Consider the following 6,000-nt stretch of genomic DNA (forward strand, 5'->3'; position numbering starts at 1 on the left):
GGTTAACCAGACACTATGGACTATGACTTTATATATATTTTTTCAAATGCCTTATTGAATAAGATTTTAATAATACTTTAAAGTTATTATTCCCTATTTTTAAACATATATGGTGGTTTGTAATGTAGATACTATCAAAAAAATCAAATAAATGTCAAATCTTTTTTTTAATAATGTACGTTTAAATAAACGGCTGATTAAGATTAGTAGGCGTTCACCATTAGCAAACATACTTTACAAAAAAAATGTTCCAAAAAGAATTGAACTTAATAAAAATATATTATTATTTGAAAAAAAAATCCATTTTGTTAAATTAAACAAAATACAGTGAAGAATCAGAATGTGAAATGTTTATTTCATGACCATTTTCGTTCTTTTCAAAATCAAAACACAAATGAAAATATTTAGGTAGTAACCAGCAATGGAAAAAGATTTTTTTACCATTTAATGCTTTTTTGTTTTTTAGAACAAATTTGATGTAAAATGTGAAAACTTTTGATTTGTGCTTCGAATTCAGTTTAAAATTCCATATGAATCGATAGTATTATAAACAAAACCAGTTTTAGCGATTTTGAGAAAAAAATCTGACTTTTTAACAATTTTATCTTTAATGTATATGTATTTTGTTGAAAAACTTATAAACTTAGGGGAACAGCATCTAATTCCAGCGTGCCTCTAATGTTGGCAGGTCAGAACTTTTACATTCAATTATAGCTAATTAAAAGCGTTTTCAACTGAAATCGAGTGATAAATAGCTCAATAAGAAGTGAGCAAGCAAGTTTCTATCAAAAGTTTTGCAAAATTAGTTGTTTGAATAGTGAAAATCAGCTAATTGGAGTTAGGAGCGAGAGCTTAACCTGCCAAACATACGATAATTTCCCCTAGATAACTAAATATAAACAATTATATTTTTTTGAAAACCATATCAGCAACCTTAGTGATGGAATATTTAACATAAAAATAGAACTTGAACACATTAAATCTGATTTTAACAAGAAAAAAAGAAAAAAATTCAAATACTTTTGAAAAAGATTTTTTTCGAAAATAGTGCATGGGCTCTGTTTGGCGTACCCCAGTACATGTTTTAAAAATAATAATTATGAGACAAACCTTGCCAGCTGGAAAACAGTACAGAAATAAATTGAAATCCTATCAATGTCACCCCGGTTTACAGACTAATTATTGCAACATTTTATGCCAATATTTGAAATTTAATTCATGTTTGTTGTCGTAATTTTCACGTGACCAACCGGTCACGTTCCCCTTATTTTTATCCCCTTTTGCACAGAAACTTCAAAACAGAAGCTTTTGTTTCAGGATTTTCCACATTTTCCCTTGGCATACATATGCTGTTTTTCGTGTGTGTGTCTTATTTTCATTTTCAAAAGTTTTTTCTCCTTCATGCCAAGAGGACAAACCGGTGCGTTTGTGTGTGCAGTTCGACATAAAGAGGAGGTAATTTTAGACCAACTGTCAGTGGTTTGCCTCAGCCTGCATGACTGCACTGGGATTTGAATAGGAAAATTCTTGTGTGACTATGTGACTGTGTACTTGTGTGTCTCTGTACCTTTTTCCGGGATGTTTTTCCTCCGGTTGATAATTGGATTCTCGCTGGACTGCTGCAAGCCTGGCGAACGTTTTCTTTTTCTTTTGTTTGATGAAAATGTTTTTCCTCTTAGCTTGTTATAATCCGTTTTCTTGCGTTTGTGTTGATTTTTCACTCCCGGTGCTGGCTGCTATCCTGTAGCCGAATCTCTTTATCGCAGATGTTTCCCTTGATCTTTCCTTCACGTTCACTTTTGATCCGCAGTATTTTTAAACTAATCACACAGAGTGCGCGACCAATAACACACAAAATACCGCGTCAAGCAGCGTGAAAAATAACGCAGCTCACTTTTATTTCGCTTTTTTATCCTCACACAAAATCACGACCCCTTTGCACGACAAAATACAAACTCCGCTCACTTGGTCGCAGACGAACGCGTTTTGCTTTCTTTCCAAACAAACACGTGGAAAATTCGGGGAAAAACTCGAAAACGCGACGCGAAAAACAAAATCGGTTTTATTTTCCTATTTTCCAGTGCACACTGAAACAAACCAACTCCGGTTTTCCTCGACTGGTTCCCTTTTTCCTTCCTCACTCTCTCTTGCAACCAAAAAAAACCAAGACTTTTCCTCACTGGTCTGGATTTTCCTCCTCACGCAAAGTGCCTCAGCACAAGGGAAAACGCGCAACTGTGGAAAATCTCAACCGTACCGTGCAGCGTTGCGTCCGGGACTGACTGACTGTGCCAACTGCTGGCCATGGGAGAGAGTACCGACCAAGTTGTTGGCGGTGGCCGAGGACCAACCGATCGACGAAACCGACCGAAGAAGACCAACATGCTGCAGAGCGGTTCTGGTGTGTGTGTTTCAACGGTGGCAGTGAAAAGCGTTTAAGGGGTAACCTCTGACAGCATTAGAGGAGCTTGAATGCTTTTCAAAAAAACACACAATTTTCTGCTTATATTTTCCGAAAATATTTCTTTTTAAGCTCTTTTAAACAAAGTCTTTATTGAAATTGTTACAACGCAACAATAATTCAAAATTATTTTTTCTCATTAGTTTAATAAAAATATTTTTTTCAGTAAAATCTCAAACTATTTTTGTTTGCACTATTTTTTAAAATATATCACTCTTTTTATCTAGTTTTTTTGTAGAACGAAAATTTGTGACAATTATTAATCACAACAAATCATTGTAAATCCATAAATTCCTAAAATCATCAAACCACTTTTATTTTTTCTCTCCTGAGGATTTGGGATTGGATAGTCAATAGCCTCTTAAAAAATATTTTAAGTCCAAGGATTTTTCTCGAAACAAATTTATAAAAGTGCTTCAAAAAGCTTGCTGAATCTTAACTTGCACACGAATAATTTGATCTCAATTGAAAGGTTTGAAAAAATAGCCAACTATAGTTAAGAAAATGTTGATGAACAGCGTTTTTTTTTAATAAACAAAGTTTCATGAAAATGAGTTCAAATCGGAAAACGAATCGCATTTTTGAATTCTTTGTAGAATTTTCCATTAGAAGAAGAAAAATAAATTGTAAATAATGAATATTATGAGTTTTTGACATTTATAGGCATTTCCAGTAGAACGAATTTCATATACAATATGAAAACGTTTGAATCTTGCTTCCAATTCAGTTTAAAGTGAAATAAGAAACGATAATTTTACATAAAAAACTGTAGACTTTTAGCAATTTTACCTAAAATTAATTTTGTTAAAAAGTTCATTAGTTCTTAAAAACTATATCAACAACCAAAGTGATACGTGTACATTTAACGTATAAACAAAATGTGAACACCATAAATCTAGGTTTCACAAGAAAAACTATGACTATCAATGTCGCCTCGGAATTTGAAATAATAATTTTCAATTCAACTATTTTTAAAACACTATTGAAAAAACTTTTTTTCCGAGAATAGTGCTTGGACCTTGTGTGGACTACTCTAGTAAATGTTTTGGAAATAATAATCTTGAGACAAACCTTACCAGTTGGAAAATATTCCAAAAATAAATTTAAAGACAATGAATGTCACCCAGGATTACGGTATTTGGTATTTGGAGAAAACGCGTTTTTATGTTTGAACTTAAACCACTTCCACTCCACTTCTAAATAAAATGAGGAGGAAAAGTGGTAAAATGATTCGTCGTCAAGCGGCAACTTGACTCAATGTTCCGTGAAATTTCCAACAAGCAGCATGTATAAGTTTCGGTTGCAAAATTTTTCCGCTTATTTTGTGGAGTGATTTTTGGATTTTTTCACTTAAAAATACATTTTTTTTTCTCCCTGAAACGCCCTGCCATGCCAATCACAAGCTTTTATGGACAATGTCTGTACAGGATTTTTTTTCAGGGGACAATCAACTATAACTTGAAGCCCCAGACGATCAAATTTGAAAAAGAAATAAAATAGAGTTTTTTTCCAAAAAATATGAATTTCTTAACAGTACATCAAATTTAAAAACAGTTTGCTCTAAAATAAGGTCTCTTAAAAATCTCAACCAATCCTCAATATAACTCCTTAACGCATACAAAACACACTCGTGTTCCTCGGGAGGTGAAAAGAGAGAAATAAACCCCAAGAGCAATTGTGGCGGGGTGAGGAAGGGGAGCATCGAATCACCCACCGATGATGACGCGACGTCGAAGCCAAAAAAGAAAAATAAAGCGCGTTATCGAAAACGTGTGCGCTCTCTGCTTGGTCGGAAAAGATGAGAGAGGGTGAGCGAGCGAACGAGAGCATAACTACAACGAGAGTGAAGTTGGCAGAAGAAAACACAGCATGCGGAAAAACCGTGCAAACAGCGGCAGAGAGAGAGCATGCATTTTCCGAGAGAAAGGGAGCGCGAGCGAGGTCGTGAAAATTATGTGCATCATTATGCTCTGGCCATGGCCGTTCGAAACAGACGATGCAAAATGTTTGAACGGGTGTGTGTTTGTGTGTGATTTGTCTGCTGGAGAGCAAAAAAAATAACATGTGCTCAGAGCAAGAGAGTTGAATCGTGTGTGCTACTCTCTCATGCTTTGTCAGTGTAGATGTGATGACCAGGTTTGTTTGGTAAACCCGAGCAAAATGTTTGAAGTTGTACAGTTTCAAGACTCTTAGCAAACCTTCATAAATCCTTTTTTTTTAGTTTCATTTCAGGGATAAGAGAAAAGCTGTAAAATAAAGGGTTTTTATAAATACAATATTAAAAAAAAACAATTAAGGGGTTAAATACATGTAGAAAATCTCAATATTTCATGATTCCGAGTATTCATTAAATCCTTTACAAAGCTGAATTCCAATCACTCCTGAAAGTTTCATGGAGATATGTCATGATTTAAGTGAGTATAAGACGATTTAAGTTTAAACTTCTGCCATGTGCAAAGTGGACTGTCAAACTTTGTGAGCGTTTTTCTCGGAACACCGAGATGATTTCCGGGTGCCACGATATCTCGAGATAGGATAGACCAAATTGGCCGAAATTTTGGGTGAAGACTCTCAAGACAGATTCCGTGTGCATGACGAAGCTCGATTTTGAAATTTTGTTTTTTTTAAATAAAAAAATCAAAAACTGTCGAATTTTTATATGAAAAACACAAAAATATTTTTATCTCTTTTTAAAATAAACTTTTTTTAAATCGGCCTTCGTCATGCACACGGGACCGGTTCAATGAGTCTTCGCCAAAATTATGAGTCGATTTGGTCAAAGCAGTGTTGAGATATCGTGGCACCCGTTTTTTTTAAAAGCTAACTTCAAATAGCTATATCTCGGCAAATATACAACCAAATGTGTTCAAATTTATTTCATTGATAAATGAAAATGTTTATTTTAATGCCCTGAAAACAGATTTAAAAAAAGTTTAAGCGTGTGCTCAAACCAACCTCTGAAATTTTTGCCGATTAATATGAATGTAACCCCTTAACACTCAACAGACCAGTTGCTTCAAAATGATTGGAACCAATTTTTTTGGCTTGGGACCATCCATAAACCACGTGGACACTTAAGGCGGGGAGGAGTTTGGGGATTGTCCACGCATATAAAAAAAATATTTTATTTGTATGGAAATTGTCCACGATAGGGGGAGTGGGTTAGATTTTCAAAAAAATGGTCCACATGGTTTATGGATGGTCCCCAAACAAAATTTCGAAATTGAAATAAGCAGCTTATGCTACAGTTATCCCACATACTCGGAACAGTTTACAAAACAGGCCACTGTTGAAAAAAAAATGAATTATAAAAATTAGAAAATCTATAAATGATGAATCGACCGACTACAAATTTTAACTTTTTATATATCAATTCATTGTACTTTAAAGCATTGCCTTTTCAATAATATACCGAAAAACCAAGCGTTTCTTGTATGAAAATCGATGATTTATTTATAAGGTTTTCAATTTTCAATCAATGTATTTTAGCGAAATCGGTGCAGATATGGCGATTTCTTTCAGAAGAGAATAGTTTTTTT

The 6,000-nt window shown here is 34.1% G+C and overlaps 1 protein-coding gene across 2 annotated transcripts in view; it reads right to left on the reverse strand.

Annotated features, from left to right (window-relative positions):
- Positions 1-2,295, reverse strand: part of LOC6036162 (dual specificity tyrosine-phosphorylation-regulated kinase 2) — a 178,123-nt gene extending 175,828 nt beyond the window's left edge. For both annotated transcript variants that reach the window (XR_005277073.1, XM_038252068.1), the window contains exon 1: positions 1,568-2,295. The gene's annotated coding sequence lies outside the window, so the exon portion shown is untranslated. The remainder of the gene's footprint in view (positions 1-1,567) is intronic.
- Between the last annotated feature and the right edge of the window lie 3,705 nt (positions 2,296-6,000).

The sequence above is a fragment of the Culex quinquefasciatus genome, chromosome 2 (genome assembly GCF_015732765.1).
Source record: "Culex quinquefasciatus strain JHB chromosome 2, VPISU_Cqui_1.0_pri_paternal, whole genome shotgun sequence".
Lineage (NCBI taxonomy): Eukaryota > Metazoa > Arthropoda > Insecta > Diptera > Culicidae > Culex > Culex quinquefasciatus.